General features: G+C 47.4%; 41 non-coding genes across 41 annotated transcripts; all 41 read left to right on the top strand.

Moving 5' to 3' along the window:
- The first annotated feature begins 247 nt into the window (after positions 1-247).
- Positions 248-366, top strand: LOC144461575 (5S ribosomal RNA). Its single transcript, XR_013490277.1, has one exon. It is a non-coding gene; the product is annotated as a 5S ribosomal RNA (ribosomal RNA).
- Positions 367-652: 286 nt separating this feature from the next.
- On the top strand, positions 653-771 carry LOC144461335 (5S ribosomal RNA). Its single transcript, XR_013490036.1, has one exon. It is a non-coding gene; the product is annotated as a 5S ribosomal RNA (ribosomal RNA).
- A 263-nt stretch (positions 772-1034) lies between these two features.
- Positions 1035-1153, top strand: LOC144461574 (5S ribosomal RNA). The gene has a single exon (XR_013490276.1). It is a non-coding gene; the product is annotated as a 5S ribosomal RNA (ribosomal RNA).
- Positions 1154-1430: 277 nt separating this feature from the next.
- On the top strand, positions 1431-1549 carry LOC144460827 (5S ribosomal RNA). The gene has a single exon (XR_013489546.1). It is a non-coding gene; the product is annotated as a 5S ribosomal RNA (ribosomal RNA).
- Positions 1550-1825: 276 nt separating this feature from the next.
- LOC144461573 (5S ribosomal RNA) lies at positions 1826-1944 on the top strand. Its single transcript, XR_013490275.1, has one exon. It is a non-coding gene; the product is annotated as a 5S ribosomal RNA (ribosomal RNA).
- A 284-nt stretch (positions 1945-2228) lies between these two features.
- LOC144461572 (5S ribosomal RNA) lies at positions 2229-2347 on the top strand. The gene has a single exon (XR_013490274.1). It is a non-coding gene; the product is annotated as a 5S ribosomal RNA (ribosomal RNA).
- Positions 2348-2612: 265 nt separating this feature from the next.
- LOC144461571 (5S ribosomal RNA) lies at positions 2613-2731 on the top strand. The gene has a single exon (XR_013490273.1). It is a non-coding gene; the product is annotated as a 5S ribosomal RNA (ribosomal RNA).
- Positions 2732-3017: 286 nt separating this feature from the next.
- On the top strand, positions 3018-3136 carry LOC144461324 (5S ribosomal RNA). The gene has a single exon (XR_013490025.1). It is a non-coding gene; the product is annotated as a 5S ribosomal RNA (ribosomal RNA).
- Positions 3137-3400: 264 nt separating this feature from the next.
- On the top strand, positions 3401-3519 carry LOC144461570 (5S ribosomal RNA). Its single transcript, XR_013490272.1, has one exon. It is a non-coding gene; the product is annotated as a 5S ribosomal RNA (ribosomal RNA).
- Positions 3520-3797: 278 nt separating this feature from the next.
- LOC144461569 (5S ribosomal RNA) lies at positions 3798-3916 on the top strand. Its single transcript, XR_013490271.1, has one exon. It is a non-coding gene; the product is annotated as a 5S ribosomal RNA (ribosomal RNA).
- Positions 3917-4201: 285 nt separating this feature from the next.
- On the top strand, positions 4202-4320 carry LOC144461167 (5S ribosomal RNA). Its single transcript, XR_013489886.1, has one exon. It is a non-coding gene; the product is annotated as a 5S ribosomal RNA (ribosomal RNA).
- Positions 4321-4585: 265 nt separating this feature from the next.
- On the top strand, positions 4586-4704 carry LOC144461567 (5S ribosomal RNA). Its single transcript, XR_013490269.1, has one exon. It is a non-coding gene; the product is annotated as a 5S ribosomal RNA (ribosomal RNA).
- A 286-nt stretch (positions 4705-4990) lies between these two features.
- On the top strand, positions 4991-5109 carry LOC144461045 (5S ribosomal RNA). The gene has a single exon (XR_013489764.1). It is a non-coding gene; the product is annotated as a 5S ribosomal RNA (ribosomal RNA).
- Positions 5110-5374: 265 nt separating this feature from the next.
- On the top strand, positions 5375-5493 carry LOC144460013 (5S ribosomal RNA). The gene has a single exon (XR_013488729.1). It is a non-coding gene; the product is annotated as a 5S ribosomal RNA (ribosomal RNA).
- A 265-nt stretch (positions 5494-5758) lies between these two features.
- On the top strand, positions 5759-5877 carry LOC144461566 (5S ribosomal RNA). The gene has a single exon (XR_013490268.1). It is a non-coding gene; the product is annotated as a 5S ribosomal RNA (ribosomal RNA).
- A 285-nt stretch (positions 5878-6162) lies between these two features.
- On the top strand, positions 6163-6281 carry LOC144460707 (5S ribosomal RNA). Its single transcript, XR_013489426.1, has one exon. It is a non-coding gene; the product is annotated as a 5S ribosomal RNA (ribosomal RNA).
- A 285-nt stretch (positions 6282-6566) lies between these two features.
- LOC144460750 (5S ribosomal RNA) lies at positions 6567-6685 on the top strand. The gene has a single exon (XR_013489469.1). It is a non-coding gene; the product is annotated as a 5S ribosomal RNA (ribosomal RNA).
- Positions 6686-6971: 286 nt separating this feature from the next.
- On the top strand, positions 6972-7090 carry LOC144461565 (5S ribosomal RNA). Its single transcript, XR_013490267.1, has one exon. It is a non-coding gene; the product is annotated as a 5S ribosomal RNA (ribosomal RNA).
- A 285-nt stretch (positions 7091-7375) lies between these two features.
- LOC144460685 (5S ribosomal RNA) lies at positions 7376-7494 on the top strand. The gene has a single exon (XR_013489404.1). It is a non-coding gene; the product is annotated as a 5S ribosomal RNA (ribosomal RNA).
- A 285-nt stretch (positions 7495-7779) lies between these two features.
- LOC144461189 (5S ribosomal RNA) lies at positions 7780-7898 on the top strand. The gene has a single exon (XR_013489908.1). It is a non-coding gene; the product is annotated as a 5S ribosomal RNA (ribosomal RNA).
- Positions 7899-8161: 263 nt separating this feature from the next.
- Positions 8162-8280, top strand: LOC144460757 (5S ribosomal RNA). Its single transcript, XR_013489476.1, has one exon. It is a non-coding gene; the product is annotated as a 5S ribosomal RNA (ribosomal RNA).
- A 284-nt stretch (positions 8281-8564) lies between these two features.
- LOC144461564 (5S ribosomal RNA) lies at positions 8565-8683 on the top strand. The gene has a single exon (XR_013490266.1). It is a non-coding gene; the product is annotated as a 5S ribosomal RNA (ribosomal RNA).
- Positions 8684-8948: 265 nt separating this feature from the next.
- Positions 8949-9067, top strand: LOC144461563 (5S ribosomal RNA). The gene has a single exon (XR_013490265.1). It is a non-coding gene; the product is annotated as a 5S ribosomal RNA (ribosomal RNA).
- A 286-nt stretch (positions 9068-9353) lies between these two features.
- On the top strand, positions 9354-9472 carry LOC144461562 (5S ribosomal RNA). The gene has a single exon (XR_013490264.1). It is a non-coding gene; the product is annotated as a 5S ribosomal RNA (ribosomal RNA).
- A 265-nt stretch (positions 9473-9737) lies between these two features.
- LOC144461561 (5S ribosomal RNA) lies at positions 9738-9856 on the top strand. The gene has a single exon (XR_013490263.1). It is a non-coding gene; the product is annotated as a 5S ribosomal RNA (ribosomal RNA).
- Positions 9857-10142: 286 nt separating this feature from the next.
- On the top strand, positions 10143-10261 carry LOC144461313 (5S ribosomal RNA). Its single transcript, XR_013490014.1, has one exon. It is a non-coding gene; the product is annotated as a 5S ribosomal RNA (ribosomal RNA).
- A 277-nt stretch (positions 10262-10538) lies between these two features.
- On the top strand, positions 10539-10657 carry LOC144460826 (5S ribosomal RNA). Its single transcript, XR_013489545.1, has one exon. It is a non-coding gene; the product is annotated as a 5S ribosomal RNA (ribosomal RNA).
- Positions 10658-10934: 277 nt separating this feature from the next.
- LOC144461560 (5S ribosomal RNA) lies at positions 10935-11053 on the top strand. The gene has a single exon (XR_013490262.1). It is a non-coding gene; the product is annotated as a 5S ribosomal RNA (ribosomal RNA).
- Positions 11054-11338: 285 nt separating this feature from the next.
- Positions 11339-11457, top strand: LOC144461559 (5S ribosomal RNA). Its single transcript, XR_013490261.1, has one exon. It is a non-coding gene; the product is annotated as a 5S ribosomal RNA (ribosomal RNA).
- A 265-nt stretch (positions 11458-11722) lies between these two features.
- On the top strand, positions 11723-11841 carry LOC144461558 (5S ribosomal RNA). Its single transcript, XR_013490260.1, has one exon. It is a non-coding gene; the product is annotated as a 5S ribosomal RNA (ribosomal RNA).
- Positions 11842-12106: 265 nt separating this feature from the next.
- Positions 12107-12225, top strand: LOC144460706 (5S ribosomal RNA). The gene has a single exon (XR_013489425.1). It is a non-coding gene; the product is annotated as a 5S ribosomal RNA (ribosomal RNA).
- Positions 12226-12510: 285 nt separating this feature from the next.
- On the top strand, positions 12511-12629 carry LOC144460749 (5S ribosomal RNA). Its single transcript, XR_013489468.1, has one exon. It is a non-coding gene; the product is annotated as a 5S ribosomal RNA (ribosomal RNA).
- Positions 12630-12915: 286 nt separating this feature from the next.
- LOC144461556 (5S ribosomal RNA) lies at positions 12916-13034 on the top strand. The gene has a single exon (XR_013490258.1). It is a non-coding gene; the product is annotated as a 5S ribosomal RNA (ribosomal RNA).
- Positions 13035-13319: 285 nt separating this feature from the next.
- LOC144460684 (5S ribosomal RNA) lies at positions 13320-13438 on the top strand. The gene has a single exon (XR_013489403.1). It is a non-coding gene; the product is annotated as a 5S ribosomal RNA (ribosomal RNA).
- A 285-nt stretch (positions 13439-13723) lies between these two features.
- On the top strand, positions 13724-13842 carry LOC144460748 (5S ribosomal RNA). Its single transcript, XR_013489467.1, has one exon. It is a non-coding gene; the product is annotated as a 5S ribosomal RNA (ribosomal RNA).
- Positions 13843-14105: 263 nt separating this feature from the next.
- On the top strand, positions 14106-14224 carry LOC144460756 (5S ribosomal RNA). Its single transcript, XR_013489475.1, has one exon. It is a non-coding gene; the product is annotated as a 5S ribosomal RNA (ribosomal RNA).
- Positions 14225-14508: 284 nt separating this feature from the next.
- Positions 14509-14627, top strand: LOC144461555 (5S ribosomal RNA). The gene has a single exon (XR_013490257.1). It is a non-coding gene; the product is annotated as a 5S ribosomal RNA (ribosomal RNA).
- Positions 14628-14892: 265 nt separating this feature from the next.
- LOC144461554 (5S ribosomal RNA) lies at positions 14893-15011 on the top strand. Its single transcript, XR_013490256.1, has one exon. It is a non-coding gene; the product is annotated as a 5S ribosomal RNA (ribosomal RNA).
- Positions 15012-15297: 286 nt separating this feature from the next.
- LOC144461553 (5S ribosomal RNA) lies at positions 15298-15416 on the top strand. The gene has a single exon (XR_013490255.1). It is a non-coding gene; the product is annotated as a 5S ribosomal RNA (ribosomal RNA).
- Positions 15417-15681: 265 nt separating this feature from the next.
- On the top strand, positions 15682-15800 carry LOC144461552 (5S ribosomal RNA). Its single transcript, XR_013490254.1, has one exon. It is a non-coding gene; the product is annotated as a 5S ribosomal RNA (ribosomal RNA).
- A 286-nt stretch (positions 15801-16086) lies between these two features.
- LOC144461302 (5S ribosomal RNA) lies at positions 16087-16205 on the top strand. Its single transcript, XR_013490003.1, has one exon. It is a non-coding gene; the product is annotated as a 5S ribosomal RNA (ribosomal RNA).
- Positions 16206-16416: the final 211 nt, after the last annotated feature.

Below are 16416 nucleotides of genomic sequence, written 5' to 3'. Positions count from 1 at the left end.
TCAGCAGAGGGCGCTGCTCCTCCTTTACTGGAGCCAGCTCCTTGGAAAACAGCACCAGTGGACAAACTCTCTTTTTTTTTTTGTTTTAATTTGTCAGTGAGTATATGTGCATTAACTGAAAACTAAATGGCGTGTGGGTCTTGTCATGGCGCTTGTTGAGTGCAGGAAAATGACAGATTACCATTTGCCATCCACCCTTGCTGATGTTTTACCATCTATAAATGGCGTGCGTGCATGCCCTTCCATGGCTTACGGCCATACCACCCTGAATACGCCCGATCTCGTCCGATCTCGGAAGCTAAGCAGGGTCGGGCCGGGTCAGTACTTGGATGGGAGACCGCCTGGGAATACCCGGTGCTGTAAGCTTTTTATTCTCACCTTTCATCAGCAGAGGGCGCTGCTCCTCCTTTACTGGAGAAAACTCCTTGGAAAACAGCACCAGTGGACAAACTCTCCTTTTTTTCCCTTTTTTTTCCTTTTTTGTTTTTTTTTAATTTCTCAATGAGTATATGTGCATTAACTCAAAACTAAATGGCATGTGGGTCTTGTCATGGTGCTTGTTGAGTGCAGGAAAATGACAGATTACCATTTGCCATCCACCCTTGCTGCTGTTTTACCATCTATAAATGGCGTACGTGCATGCTCTTCCATTGCTTACGGCCATACCACCCTGAATACGCCCGATCTCGTCCGATCTCGGAAGCTAAGCAGGGTTGGGCCGGGTCAGTACTTGGATGGGAGACCGCCTGGGAATACCCGGTGCTGTAAGCTTTTTATTCTCACCTTTCATCAGCAAAGGGCGCTGCTCCTCCTTTACTGGAGCCAGCTCCTTGGAAAACAGCACCAGTGGACAAACTCTCTTTTTTTTTTTTTTAATTTGTCAGTGAGTATATGTGCATTAACTGAAAACTAAATGGCGTGTGGGTCTTGTCATGGCGCTTGTTGAGTGCAGGAAAATAACAGATTACCATTTGCCATCCACCCTTGCTGATGTTTTACCATCTATAAATGGCGTGCGTGCATGCTCTTCCATGGCTTACGGCCATACCACCCTGAATACGCCCGATCTCGTCCGATCTCGGAAGCTAAGCAGGGTCGGGCCGGGTCAGTACTTGGATGGGAGACCGCCTGGGAATACCCGGTGCTGTAAGCTTTTTATTCTCACCTTTCATCAGCAGAGGGCGCTGCTCCTCCTTTACTGGAGCCAGCTCCTTGGAAAACAGCACCAGTGGACAAACTCTCCTTTTTTTCCCTTTTTTTTTTTTTTTTTAATTTGTCAGTGAGTATATGTGCATTAACTCAAAACTAAATGGCATGTGGGTCTTGTCATGGTGCTTGTTGAGTGCAGGAAAATGACAGATTACCATTTGCCATCCACCCTTGCTGATGTTTTACCATCTATAAATGGCGTGCGTGCATGCTCTTCCATGGCTTACGGCCATACCACCCTGAATACGCCCGATCTCGTCCGATCTCGGAAGCTAAGCAGGGTCGGGCCGGGTCAGTACTTGCATGGGAGACCGCCTGGGAATACCCGGTGCTGTAAGCTTTTTATTCTCACCTTTCATCAGCAGAGGGCGCTGCTCCTCCTTTACTGGAGCCAGCTCCTTGGAAAACAGCACCAGTGGACAAACTGTCTTTTTTTTTTTCTTTTTTTTTTTTTTTAATTTGTCAGTGAGTATATGTGCATTAACTGAAAAATAAATGGCGTGTGGGTCTTGTCATGGCGCTTGTTGAGTGCAGGAAAATGACAGATTACCATTTGCCATCCACCCTTGCTGATGTTTTACCATCTATAAATGGCGTGCGTGCATGCTCTTCCATGGCTTACGGCCATACCACCCTGAATACGCCCGATCTCGTCCGATCTCGGAAGCTAAGCAGGGTCGGGCCGGGTCAGTACTTGGATGGGAGACCGCCTGGGAATACCCGGTGCTGTAAGCTTTTTATTCTCACCTTTCATCAGCAGAGGGCGCTGCTCCTCCTTTACTGGAGCCAGCTCCTTGGAAAACAGCACCAGTGGACAAACTCTCTTTTTTTCCCTTTTTTTTCCTTTTTTGTTTTTTTTAATTTCTCAATGAGTATATGTGCATTAACTCAAAACTAAATGGCGTGTGGGTCTTGTCATGGTGCTTGTTGAGTGCAGGAAAATGACAGATTACCATTTGCCATCCACCCTTGCTGATGTTTTACCATCTATAAATGGCGTGCGTGCATGCTCTTCCATGGCTTACGGCCATACCACCCTGAATACGCCCGATCTCGTCCGATCTCGGAAGCTAAGCAGGGTCGGGCCGGGTCAGTACTTGGATGGGAGACCGCCTGGGAATACCCGGTGCTGTAAGCTTTTTATTCTCACCTTTCATCAGCAGAGGGCGCTGCTCCTCCTTTACTGGAGCCAGCTCCTTGGAAAACAGCACCAGTGGACAAACTCTCTTTTTTTTTTTGTTTTAATTTGTCAGTGAGTATATGTGCATTAACTGAAAAATAAATGGCGTGTGGGTCTTGTCATGGCGCTTGTTGAGTGCAGGAAAATGACAGATTACCATTTGCCATCCACCCTTGCTGATGTTTTACCATCTATAAATGGCGTGCGTGCATGCCCTTCCATGGCTTACGGCCATACCACCCTGAATACGCCCGATCTCGTCCGATCTCGGAAGCTAAGCAGGGTCGGGCCGGGTCAGTACTTGGATGGGAGACCGCCTGGGAATACCCGGTGCTGTAAGCTTTTTATTCTCACCTTTCATCAGCAGAGGGCGCTGCTCCTCCTTTACTGGAGCCAACTCCTTGGAAAACAGCACCAGTGGACAAACTCTCCTTTTTTTCCCTTTTTTTTCCTTTTTTGTTTTTTTTTAATTTCTCAATGAGTATATGTGCATTAACTGAAAACTAAATGGCATGTGGGTCTTGTCATGGTGCTTGTTGAGTGCAGGAAAATGACAGATTACCATTTGCCATCCACCCTTGCTGCTGTTTTACCATCTATAAATGGCGTACGTGCATGCTCTTCCATTGCTTACGGCCATACCACCCTGAATACGCCCGATCTCGTCCGATCTCGGAAGCTAAGCAGGGTTGGGCCGGGTCAGTACTTGGATGGGAGACCGCCTGGGAATACCCGGTGCTGTAAGCTTTTTATTCTCACCTTTCATCAGCAAAGGGCGCTGCTCCTCCTTTACTGGAGCCAGCTCCTTGGAAAACAGCACCAGTGGACAAACTCTCTTTTTTTTTTTTTTTAATTTGTCAGTGAGTATATGTGCATTAACTGAAAACTAAATGGCGTGTGGGTCTTGTCATGGCGCTTGTTGAGTGCAGGAAAATAACAGATTACCATTTGCCATCCACCCTTGCTGATGTTTTACCATCTATAAATGGCGTGCGTGCATGCTCTTCCATGGCTTACGGCCATACCACCCTGAATACGCCCGATCTCGTCCGATCTCGGAAGCTAAGCAGGGTCGGGCCGGGTCAGTACTTGGATGGGAGACCGCCTGGGAATACCCGGTGCTGTAAGCTTTTTATTCTCACCTTTCATCAGCAGAGGGCGCTGCTCCTCCTTTACTGGAGCCAGCTCCTTGGAAAACAGCACCAGTGGACAAACTCTCCTTTTTTTCCCTTTTTTTTCCTTTTTTTTAATTTGTCAGTGAGTATATGGGCATTAACTGAAAAATAAATGGCGTGTGGGTCTTGTCATGGCGCTTGTTGAGTGCAGGAAAATGACAGATTACCATTTGCCATCCACCCTTGCTGATGTTTTACCATCTATAAATGGCGTGCGTGCATGCTCTTCCACGGCTTACGGCCATACCACCCTGAATACGCCCGATCTCGTCCGATCTCGGAAGCTAAGCAGGGTCGGGCCGGGTCAGTACTTGGATGGGAGACCGCCTGGGAATACCCGGTGCTGTAAGCTTTTTATTCTCACCTTTCATCAGCAGAGGGCGCTGCTCCTCCTTTACTGGAGCCAGCTCCTTGGAAAACAGTACCAGTGGACAAACTCTCCTTTTTTTCCCTTTTTTTTCCTTTTTTGTTTTTTTTAATTTCTCAATGAGTATGTGTGCATTAACTCAAAACTAAATGGCGTGTGGGTCTTGTCATGGTGCTTGTTGAGTGCAGGAAAATGACAGATTACCATTTGCCATCCACCCTTGCTGATGTTTTACCATCTATAAATGGCGTGCGTGCATGCTCTTCCATGGCTTACGGCCATACCACCCTGAATACGCCCAATCTCGTCTGATCTCGGAAGCTAAGCAGGGTCGGGCCGGGTCAGTACTTGGATGGGAGACCGCCTGGGAATACCCGGTGCTGTAAGCTTTTTATTCTCACCTTTCATCAGCAGAGGGCGCTGCTCCTCCTTTACTGGAGCCAGCTCCTTGGAAAACAGCACCAGTGGACAAACTCTCTTTTTTTTTTTGTTTTAATTTGTCAGTGAGTATATGTGCATTAACTGAAAACTAAATGGCGTGTGGGTCTTGTCATGGCGCTTGTTGAGTGCAGGAAAATGACAGATTACCATTTGCCATCCACCCTTGCTGATGTTTTACCATCTATAAATGGCGTGCGTGCATGCTCTTCCATGGCTTACGGCCATACCACCCTGAATACGCCCGATCTCGTCCGATCTCGGAAGCTAAGCAGGGTCGGGCCGGGTCAGTACTTGGATGGGAGACCGCCTGGGAATACCCGGTGCTGTAAGCTTTTTATTCTCACCTTTCATCAGCAGAGGGCGCTGCTCCTCCTTTACTGGAGCCAGCTCCTTGGAAAACAGCACCAGTGGACAAACTCTCCTTTTTTTCCCTTTTTTTTTCCTTTTTTGTTTTTTTTAATTTCTCAATGAGTATATGTGCATTAACTCAAAACTAAATGGCGTGTGGGTCTTGTCATGGTGCTTGTTGAGTGCAGGAAAATGACAGATTACCATTTGCCATCCACCCTTGCTGATGTTTTACCATCTATAAATGGCGTGCGTGCATGCTCTTCCATGGCTTACGGCCATACCACCCAGAATACGCCCGATCTCGTCCGATCTCGGAAGCTAAGCAGGGTCGGGCCGGGTCAGTACTTGGATGGGAGACCGCCTGGGAATACCCGGTGCTGTAAGCTTTTTATTCTCACCTTTCATCAGCAGAGGGCGCTGCTCCTCCTTTACTGGAGCCAGCTCCTTGGAAAACAGCACCAGTGGACAAACTCTCTTTTTTTTTTTGTTTTAATTTGTCAGTGAGTATATGTGCATTAACTGAAAACTAAATGGCGTGTGGGTCTTGTCATGGCGCTTGTTGAGTGCAGTAAAATGACAGATTACCATTTGCCATCCACCCTTGCTGATGTTTTACCATCTATAAATGGCGTGCGTGCATGCTCTTCCATGGCTTACGGCCATACCACCCTGAATACGCCCGATCTCATCCGATCTCGGAAGCTAAGCAGGGTCGGGCCGGGTCAGTACTTGGATGGGAGACCGCCTGGGAATACCCGGTGCTGTAAGCTTTTTATTCTCACCTTTCATCAGCAGAGGGCGCTGCTCCTCCTTTACTGGAGCCAGCTCCTTGGAAAACAGCACCAGTGGACAAACTCTCTTTTTTTTTTTTTTTTAATTTGTCAGTGAGTATATGTGCATTAACTGAAAACTAAATGGCGTGTGGGTCTTGTCATGGCGCTTGTTGAGTGCAGGAAAATGACAGATTACCATTTGCCATCCACCCTTGCTGATGTTTTACCATCTATAAATGGCGTGCGTGCATGCTCTTCCATGGCTTACGGCCATACCACCCTGAATACGCCCGATCTCGTCCGATCTCGGAAGCTAAGCAGGGTCGGGCCGGGTCAGTACTTGGATGGGAGACCGCCTGGGAATACCCGGTGCTGTAAGCTTTTTATTCTCACCTTTCATCAGCAGAGGGCGCTGCTCCTCCTTTACTGGAGCCAGCTCCTTGGAAAACAGTACCAGTGGACAAACTCTCCTTTTTTTCCCTTTTTTTTCCTTTTTTGTTTTTTTTAATTTCTCAATGAGTATGTGTGCATTAACTCAAAACTAAATGGCGTGTGGGTCTTGTCATGGTGCTTGTTGAGTGCAGGAAAATGACAGATTACCATTTGCCATCCACCCTTGCTGATGTTTTACCATCTATAAATGGCGTGCGTGCATGCTCTTCCATGGCTTATGGCCATACCACCCTGAATACGCCCGATCTCGTCCGATCTCGGAAGCTAAGCAGGGTCGGGCCGGGTCAGTACTTGGATGGGAGACCGCCTGGGAATACCCGGTGCTGTAAGCTTTTTATTCTCACCTTTCATCAGCAGAGGGCGCTGCTCCTCCTTTACTGGAGCCAGCTCCTTGGAAAACAGCACCAGTGGACAAACTCTCCTTTTTTTCCCTTTTTTTTCCTTTTTTGTTTTTTTTAATTTCTCAATAAGTATATGTGCATTAACTCAAAAATAAATGGCGTGTGGGTCTTGTCATGGTGCTTGTTGAGTGCAGGAAAATGACAGATTACCATTTGCCATCCACCCTTGCTGATGTTTTACCATCTATAAATGGCGTGCGTGCATGCTCTTCCATGGCTTACGGCCATACCACCCTGAATATGCCCGATCTCGTCCGATCTCGGAAGCTAAGCAGGGTCGGGCCGGGTCAGTACTTGGATGGGAGACCGCCTGGGAATACCCGGTGCTGTAAGCTTTTTATTCTCACCTTTCATCAGCAGAGGGCGCTGCTCCTCCTTTACTGGAGCCAGCTCCTTGGAAAACAGCACCAGTGGACAAACTCTCCTTTTTTTCCCTTTTTTTTTCCTTTTTTGTTTTTTTTAATTTCTCAATGAGTATATGTGCATTAACTCAAAACTAAATGGCGTGTGGGTCTTGTCATGGTGCTTGTTGAGTGCAGGAAAATGACAGATTACCATTTGCCATCCACCCTTGCTGATGTTTTACCATCTATAAATGGCGTGCGTGCATGCTCTTCCATGGCTTACGGCCATACCACCCTGAATACGCCCGATCTCGTCCGATCTCGGAAGCTAAGCAGGGTCGGGCCGGGTCAGTACTTGGATGGGAGACCGCCTGGGAATACCCGGTGCTGTAAGCTTTTTATTCTCACCTTTCATCAGCAGAGGGCGCTGCTCCTCCTTTACTGGAGCCAGCTCCTTGGAAAACAGTACCAGTGGACAAACTCTCCTTTTTTTCCCTTTTTTTTCCTTTTTTGTTTTTTTTAATTTCTCAATGAGTATGTGTGCATTAACTCAAAACTAAATGGCGTGTGGGTCTTGTCATGGTGCTTGTTGAGTGCAGGAAAATGACAGATTACCATTTGCCATCCACCCTTGCTGATGTTTTACCATCTATAAATGGCGTGCGTGCATGCTCTTCCATGGCTTATGGCCATACCACCCTGAATACGCCCGATCTCGTCCGATCTCGGAAGCTAAGCAGGGTAGGGCCGGGTCAGTACTTGGATGGGAGACCGCCTGGGAATACCCGGTGCTGTAAGCTTTTTATTCTCACCTTTCATCAGCAGAGGGCGCTGCTCCTCCTTTACTGGAGCCAGCTCCTTGGAAAACAGCACCAGTGGACAAACTCTCCTTTTTTTCCCTTTTTTTTCCTTTTTTGTTTTTTTTAATTTCTCAATAAGTATATGTGCATTAACTCAAAACTAAATGGCGTGTGGGTCTTGTCATGGTGCTTGTTGAGTGCAGGAAAATGACAGATTACCATTTGCCATCCACCCTTGCTGATGTTTTACCATCTATAAATGGCGTGCGTGCATGCTCTTCCATGGCTTACGGCCATACCACCCTGAATATGCCCGATCTCGTCCGATCTCGGAAGCTAAGCAGGGTCGGGCAGGGTCAGTACTTGGATGGGAGACCGCCTGGGAATACCCGGTGCTGTAAGCTTTTTATTCTCACCTTTCATCAGCAGAGGGCGCTGCTCCTCCTTTACTGGAGCCAGCTCCTTGGAAAACAGCACCAGTGGACAAACTCTTTTTTTTTTTGTTTTAATTTGTCAGTGAGTATATGTGCATTAACTGAAAACTAAATGGCGTGTGGGTCTTGTCATGGCGCTTGTTGAGTGCAGGAAAATGACAGATTACCATTTGCCATCCACCCTTGCTGATGTTTTACCATCTATAAATGGCGTGCGTGCATGCTCTTCCATGGCTTACGGCCATACCACCCTGAATACGCCCGATCTCGTCCGATCTCGGAAGCTAAGCAGGGTCGGGCCGGGTCAGTACTTGGATGGGAGACCGCCTGGGAATACCCGGTGTTGTAAGCTTTTTATTCTCACCTTTCATCAGCAGAGGGCGCTGCTCCTCCTTTACTGGAGCCAGCTCCTTGGAAAACAGCACCAGTGGACAAACTCTCTTTTTTTCCCTTTTTTTTCCTTTTTTGTTTTTTTTAATTTCTCAATGAGTATATGTGCATTAACTCAAAACTAAATGGCGTGTGGGTCTTGTCATGGTGCTTGTTGAGTGCAGGAAAATGACAGATTACCATTTGCCATCCACCCTTGCTGATGTTTTACCATCTATAAATGGCGTGCGTGCATGCTCTTCCATGGCTTACGGCCATACCACCCTGAATACGCCCGATCTCGTCCGATCTCGGAAGCTAAGCAGGGTCGGGCCGGGTCAGTACTTGGATGGGAGACCGCCTGGGAATACCCGGTGCTGTAAGCTTTTTATTCTCACCTTTCATCAGCAGAGGGCGCTGCTCCTCCTTTACTGGAGCCAGCTCCTTGGAAAACAGCACCAGTGGACAAACTCTCTTTTTTTTTTTGTTTTAATTTGTCAGTGAGTATATGTGCATTAACTCAAAACTAAATGGCGTGTGGGTCTTGTCATGGCGCTTGTTGAGTGCAGGAAAATGACAGATTACCATTTGCCATCCACCCTTGCTGATGTTTTACCATCTATAAATGGCGTGCGTGCATGCCCTTCCATGGCTTACGGCCATACCACCCTGAATACGCCCGATCTCGTCCGATCTCGGAAGCTAAGCAGGGTCGGGCCGGGTCAGTACTTGGATGGGAGACCGCCTGGGAATACCCGGTGCTGTAAGCTTTTTATTCTCACCTTTCATCAGCAGAGGGCGCTGCTCCTCCTTTACTGGAGCCAACTCCTTGGAAAACAGCACCAGTGGACAAACTCTCCTTTTTTTCCCTTTTTTTTCCTTTTTTGTTTTTTTTTAATTTCTCAATGAGTATATGTGCATTAACTCAAAACTAAATGGCATGTGGGTCTTGTCATGGTGCTTGTTGAGTGCAGGAAAATGACAGATTACCATTTGCCATCCACCCTTGCTGATGTTTTACCATCTATAAATGGCGTGCGTGCATGCTCTTCCATGGCTTACGGCCATACCACCCTGAATACGCCCGATCTCGTCCGATCTCGGAAGCTAAGCAGGGTCGGGCCGGGTCAGTACTTGGATGGGAGACCGCCTGGGAATACCCGGTGCTGTAAGCTTTTTATTCTCACCTTTCATCAGCAGAGGGCGCTGCTCCTCCTTTACTGGAGCCAGCTCCTTGGAAAACAGCACCAGTGGACAAACTCTCTTTTTTTTTTTGTTTTAATTTGTCAGTGAGTATATGTGCATTAACTGAAAACTAAATGGCGTGTGGGTCTTGTCATGGCGCTTGTTGAGTGCAGGAAAATGACAGATTACCATTTGCCATCCACCCTTGCTGATGTTTTACCATCTATAAATGGCGTGCGTGCATGCCCTTCCATGGCTTACGGCCATACCACCCTGAATACGCCCGATCTCGTCCGATCTCGGAAGCTAAGCAGGGTCGGGCCGGGTCAGTACTTGGATGGGAGACCGCCTGGGAATACCCGGTGCTGTAAGCTTTTTATTCTCACCTTTCATCAGCAGAGGGCGCTGCTCCTCCTTTACTGGAGCCAACTCCTTGGAAAACAGCACCAGTGGACAAACTCTCCTTTTTTTCCCTTTTTTTTCCTTTTTTGTTTTTTTTTAATTTCTCAATGAGTATATGTGCATTAACTCAAAACTAAATGGCATGTGGGTCTTGTCATGGTGCTTGTTGAGTGCAGGAAAATGACAGATTACCATTTGCCATCCACCCTTGCTGCTGTTTTACCATCTATAAATGGCGTACGTGCATGCTCTTCCATTGCTTACGGCCATACCACCCTGAATACGCCCGATCTCGTCCGATCTCGGAAGCTAAGCAGGGTTGGGCCGGGTCAGTACTTGGATGGGAGACCGCCTGGGAATACCCGGTGCTGTAAGCTTTTTATTCTCACCTTTCATCAGCAGAGGGCGCTGCTCCTCCTTTACTGGAGCCAGCTCCTTGGAAAACAGCACCAGTGGACAAACTCTCCTTTTTTTCCCTTTTTTTTTTTTTTTTTAATTTGTCAGTGAGTATATGTGCATTAACTCAAAACTAAATGGCATGTGGGTCTTGTCATGGTGCTTGTTGAGTGCAGGAAAATGACAGATTACCATTTGCCATCCACCCTTGCTGATGTTTTACCATCTATAAATGGCGTGCGTGCATGCTCTTCCATGGCTTACGGCCATACCACCCTGAATACGCCCGATCTCGTCCGATCTCGGAAGCTAAGCAGGGTCGGGCCGGGTCAGTACTTGCATGGGAGACCGCCTGGGAATACCCGGTGCTGTAAGCTTTTTATTCTCACCTTTCATCAGCAGAGGGCGCTGCTCCTCCTTTACTGGAGCCAGCTCCTTGGAAAACAGCACCAGTGGACAAACTGTCTTTTTTTTTTTCTTTTTTTTTTTTTTTTAATTTGTCAGTGAGTATATGTGCATTAACTGAAAAATATATGGCGTGTGGGTCTTGTCATGGCGCTTGTTGAGTGCAGGAAAATGACAGATTACCATTTGCCATCCACCCTTGCTGATGTTTTACCATCTATAAATGGCGTGCGTGCATGCTCTTCCATGGCTTACGGCCATACCACCCTGAATACGCCCGATCTCGTCCGATCTCGGAAGCTAAGCAGGGTCGGGCCGGGTCAGTACTTGGATGGGAGACCGCCTGGGAATACCCGGTGCTGTAAGCTTTTTATTCTCACCTTTCATCAGCAGAGGGCGCTGCTCCTCCTTTACTGGAGCCAGCTCCTTGGAAAACAGTACCAGTGGACAAACTCTCCTTTTTTTCCCTTTTTTTTCCTTTTTTGTTTTTTTTAATTTCTCAATGAGTATGTGTGCATTAACTCAAAACTAAATGGCGTGTGGGTCTTGTCATGGTGCTTGTTGAGTGCAGGAAAATGACAGATTACCATTTGCCATCCACCCTTGCTGATGTTTTACCATCTATAAATGGCGTGCGTGCATGCTCTTCCATGGCTTACGGCCATACCACCCTGAATACGCCCGATCTCGTCCGATCTCGGAAGCTAAGCAGGGTCGGGCCGGGTCAGTACTTGGATGGGAGACCGCCTGGGAATACCCGGTGCTGTAAGCTTTTTATTCTCACCTTTCATCAGCAGAGGGCGCTGCTCCTCCTTTACTGGAGCCAGCTCCTTGGAAAACAGCACCAGTGGACAAACTCTCTTTTTTTTTTTGTTTTAATTTGTCAGTGAGTATATGTGCATTAACTGAAAACTAAATGGCGTGTGGGTCTTGTCATGGCGCTTGTTGAGTGCAGTAAAATGACAGATTACCATTTGCCATCCACCCTTGCTGATGTTTTACCATCTATAAATGGCGTGCGTGCATGCTCTTCCATGGCTTACGGCCATACCACCCTGAATACGCCCGATCTCGTCCGATCTCGGAAGCTAAGCAGGGTCGGGCCGGGTCAGTACTTGGATGGGAGACCGCCTGGGAATACCCGGTGCTGTAAGCTTTTTATTCTCACCTTTCATCAGCAGAGGGCGCTGCTCCTCCTTTACTGGAGCCAGCTCCTTGGAAAACAGCACCAGTGGACAAACTCTCTTTTTTTTTTTGTTTTAATTTGTCAGTGAGTATATGTGCATTAACTGAAAACTAAATGGCGTGTGGGTCTTGTCATGGCGCTTGTTGAGTGCAGGAAAATGACAGATTACCATTTGCCATCCACCCTTGCTGATGTTTTACCATCTATAAATGGCGTGCGTGCATGCTCTTCCATGGCTTATGGCCATACCACCCTGAATACGCCCGATCTCGTCCGATCTCGGAAGCTAAGCAGGGTCGGGCCGGGTCAGTACTTGGATGGGAGACCGCCTGGGAATACCCGGTGCTGTAAGCTTTTTATTCTCACCTTTCATCAGCAGAGGGCGCTGCTCCTCCTTTACTGGAGCCAGCTCCTTGGAAAACAGCACCAGTGGACAAACTCTCCTTTTTTTCCCTTTTTTTTCCTTTTTTGTTTTTTTTAATTTCTCAATAAGTATATGTGCATTAACTCAAAAATAAATGGCGTGTGGGTCTTGTCATGGTGCTTGTTGAGTGCAGGAAAATGACAGATTACCATTTGCCATCCACCCTTGCTGATGTTTTACCATCTATAAATGGCGTGCGTGCATGCTCTTCCATGGCTTACGGCCATACCACCCTGAATATGCCCGATCTCGTCCGATCTCGGAAGCTAAGCAGGGTCGGGCCGGGTCAGTACTTGGATGGGAGACCGCCTGGGAATACCCGGTGCTGTAAGCTTTTTATTCTCACCTTTCATCAGCAGAGGGCGCTGCTCCTCCTTTACTGGAGCCAGCTCCTTGGAAAACAGCACCAGTGGACAAACTCTCCTTTTTTTCCCTTTTTTTTTCCTTTTTTGTTTTTTTTAATTTCTCAATGAGTATATGTGCATTAACTCAAAACTAAATGGCGTGTGGGTCTTGTCATGGTGCTTGTTGAGTGCAGGAAAATGACAGATTACCATTTGTCATCCACCCTTGCTGATGTTTTACCATCTATAAATGGCGTGCGTGCATGCTCTTCCATGGCTTACGGCCATACCACCCTGAATACGCCCGATCTCGTCCGATCTCGGAAGCTAAGCAGGGTCGGGCCGGGTCAGTACTTGGATGGGAGACCGCCTGGGAATACCCGGTGCTGTAAGCTTTTTATTCTCACCTTTCATCAGCAGAGGGCGCTGCTCCTCCTTTACTGGAGCCAGCTCCTTGGAAAACAGTACCAGTGGACAAACTCTCCTTTTTTTCCCTTTTTTTTCCTTTTTTGTTTTTTTTAATTTCTCAATGAGTATGTGTGCATTAACTCAAAACTAAATGGCGTGTGGGTCTTGTCATGGTGCTTGTTGAGTGCAGGAAAATGACAGATTACCATTTGCCATCCACCCTTGCTGATGTTTTACCATCTATAAATGGCGTGCGTGCATGCTCTTCCATGGCTTATGGCCATACCACCCTGAATACGCCCGATCTCGTCCGATCTCGGAAGCTAAGCAGGGTAGGGCCGGGTCAGTACTTGGATGGGAGACCGCCTGGGAATACCCGGTGCTGTAAGCTTTTTATTCTCACCTTTCATCAGCAGAGGGCGCTGCTCCTCCTTTACTGGAGCCAGCTCCTTGGAAAACAGCACCAGTGGACAAACTCTCCTTTTTTTCCCTTTTTTTTCCTTTTTTGTTTTTTTTAATTTCTCAATAAGTATATGTGCATTAACTCAAAACTAAATGGCGTGTGGGTCTTGTCATGGTGCTTGTTGAGTGCAGGAAAATGACAGATTACCATTTGCCATCCACCCTTGCTGATGTTTTACCATCTATAAATGGCGTGCGTGCATGCTCTTCCATGGCTTACGGCCATACCACCCTGAATATGCCCGATCTCGTCCGATCTCGGAAGCTAAGCAGGGTCGGGCCGGGTCAGTACTTGGATGGGAGACCGCCTGGGAATACCCGGTGCTGTAAGCTTTTTATTCTCACCTTTCATCAGCAGAGGGCGCTGCTCCTCCTTTACTGGAGCCAGCTCCTTGGAAAACAGCACCAGTGGACAAACTCTTTTTTTTTTTGTTTTAATTTGTCAGTGAGTATATGTGCATTAACTGAAAACTAAATGGCGTGTGGGTCTTGTCATGGCGCTTGTTGAGTGCAGGAAAATGACAGATTACCATTTGCCATCCACCCTTGCTGATGTTTTACCATCTATAAATGGCGTGCGTGCATGCTCTTCCATGGCTTACGGCCATACCACCCTGAATACGCCCGATCTCGTCCGATCTCGGAAGCTAAGCAGGGTCGGGCCGGGTCAGTACTTGGATGGGAGACCGCCTGGGAATACCCGGTGTTGTAAGCTTTTTATTCTCACCTTTCATCAGCAGAGGGCGCTGCTCCTCCTTTACTGGAGCCAGCTCCTTGGAAAACAGCACCAGTGGACAAACTCTCTTTTTTTCCCTTTTTTTTCCTTTTTTGTTTTTTTTAATTTCTCAATGAGTATATGTGCATTAACTCAAAACTAAATGGCGTGTGGGTCTTGTCATGGTGCTTGTTGAGTGCAGGAAAATGACAGATTACCATTTGCCATCCACCCTTGCTGATGTTTTACCATCTATAAATGGCGTGCGTGCATGCTCTTCCATGGCTTACGGCCATACCACCCTGAATACGCCCGATCTCGTCCGATCTCGGAAGCTAAGCAGGGTCGGGCCGGGTCAGTACTTGGATGGGAGACCGCCTGGGAATACCCGGTGCTGTAAGCTTTTTATTCTCACCTTTCATCAGCAGAGGGCGCTGCTCCTCCTTTACTGGAGCCAGCTCCTTGGAAAACAGCACCAGTGGACAAACTCTCTTTTTTTTTTTGTTTTAATTTGTCAGTGAGTATATGTGCATTAACTCAAAACTAAATGGCGTGTGGGTCTTGTCATGGCGCTTGTTGAGTGCAGGAAAATGACAGATTACCATTTGCCATCCACCCTTGCTGATGTTTTACCATCTATAAATGGCGTGCGTGCATGCCCTTCCATGGCTTACGGCCATACCACCCTGAATACGCCCGATCTCGTCCGATCTCGGAAGCTAAGCAGGGTCGGGCCGGGTCAGTACTTGGATGGGAGACCGCCTGGGAATACCCGGTGCTGTAAGCTTTTTATTCTCACCTTTCATCAGCAGAGGGCGCTGCTCCTCCTTTACTGGAGCCAACTCCTTGGAAAACAGCACCAGTGGACAAACTCTCCTTTTTTTCCCTTTTTTTTCCTTTTTTGTTTTTTTTTAATTTCTCAATGAGTATATGTGCATTAACTCAAAACTAAATGGCATGTGGGTCTTGTCATGGTGCTTGTTGAGTGCAGGAAAATGACAGATTACCATTTGCCATCCACCCTTGCTGATGTTTTACCATCTATAAATGGCGTGCGTGCATGCTCTTCCATGGCTTACGGCCATACCACCCTGAATACGCCCGATCTCGTCCGATCTCGGAAGCTAAGCAGGGTCGGGCCGGGTCAGTACTTGGATGGGAGACCGCCTGGGAATACCCGGTGCTGTAAGCTTTTTATTCTCACCTTTCATCAGCAGAGGGCGCTGCTCCTCCTTTACTGGAGCCAGCTCCTTGGAAAACAGCACCAGTGGACAAACTCTCTTTTTTTTTTTGTTTTAATTTGTCAGTGAGTATATGTGCATTAACTGAAAACTAAATGGCGTGTGGGTCTTGTCATGGCGCTTGTTGAGTGCAGGAAAATGACAGATTACCATTTGCCATCCACCCTTGCTGATGTTTTACCATCTATAAATGGCGTGCGTGCATGCCCTTCCATGGCTTACGGCCATACCACCCTGAATACGCCCGATCTCGTCCGATCTCGGAAGCTAAGCAGGGTCGGGCCGGGTCAGTACTTGGATGGGAGACCGCCTGGGAATACCCGGTGCTGTAAGCTTTTTATTCTCACCTTTCATCAGCAGAGGGCGCTGCTCCTCCTTTACTGGAGCCAACTCCTTGGAAAACAGCACCAGTGGACAAACTCTCCTTTTTTTCCCTTTTTTTTCCTTTTTTGTTTTTTTTTAATTTCTCAATGAGTATATGTGCATTAACTCAAAACTAAATGGCATGTGGGTCTTGTCATGGTGCTTGTTGAGTGCAGGAAAATGACAGATTACCATTTGCCATCCACCCTTGCTGCTGTTTTACCATCTATAAATGGCGTACGTGCATGCTCTTCCATTGCTTACGGCCATACCACCCTGAATACGCCCGATCTCGTCCGATCTCGGAAGCTAAGCAGGGTTGGGCCGGGTCAGTACTTGGATGGGAGACCGCCTGGGAATACCCGGTGCTGTAAGCTTTTTATTCTCACCTTTCATCAGCAGAGGGCGCTGCTCCTCCTTTACTGGAGCCAGCTCCTTGGAAAACAGCACCAGTGGACAAACTCTCCTTTTTTTCCCTTTTTTTTTTTTTTTTAATTTGTCAGTGAGTATATGTGCATTAACTCAAAACTAAATGGCATGTGGGTCTTGTCATGGTGCTTGTTGAGTGCAGGAAAATGACAGATTACC

Source organism: Epinephelus lanceolatus, chromosome 22 (genome assembly GCF_041903045.1).
Source record: "Epinephelus lanceolatus isolate andai-2023 chromosome 22, ASM4190304v1, whole genome shotgun sequence".
In the NCBI taxonomy this organism is placed as follows: Eukaryota; Metazoa; Chordata; class Actinopteri; order Perciformes; family Serranidae; genus Epinephelus; species Epinephelus lanceolatus.
The sequence above is the reverse complement of the archived record's forward strand: the minus strand, read 5'-3'. Positions and strand labels throughout refer to the sequence as shown.